Source organism: Propithecus coquereli, unplaced genomic scaffold, assembly GCF_000956105.1.
Source record: "Propithecus coquereli isolate 6110/MARCELLA unplaced genomic scaffold, Pcoq_1.0 Scaffold942, whole genome shotgun sequence".
NCBI lineage: Eukaryota > Metazoa > Chordata > Mammalia > Primates > Indriidae > Propithecus > Propithecus coquereli.
Window position 1 is genome coordinate 1,175 of NW_012155752.1, and position 246 is coordinate 1,420.

Genomic DNA, 246 nt, shown 5'->3' on the forward strand with positions numbered 1-246 from the left:
TTGGAGGGGATGGGTATATGCATACACAAAGAGTGCAATGTGCACCACCCAAAGGATGGACATATTTGAAACTCGGACTTAGGGGGACAGGGGAGACAAGGGCAACATACATAACCTAAACATCTGTACCCCCATAATATGCTGAAATAAAAAAAAAAGTCCCAAGACAATGAATGTTGGTATGGATGCGGAGAGATAGGAACACTACTACACTGCTGGTGGGACTGCAAACTATTACAACCTCTG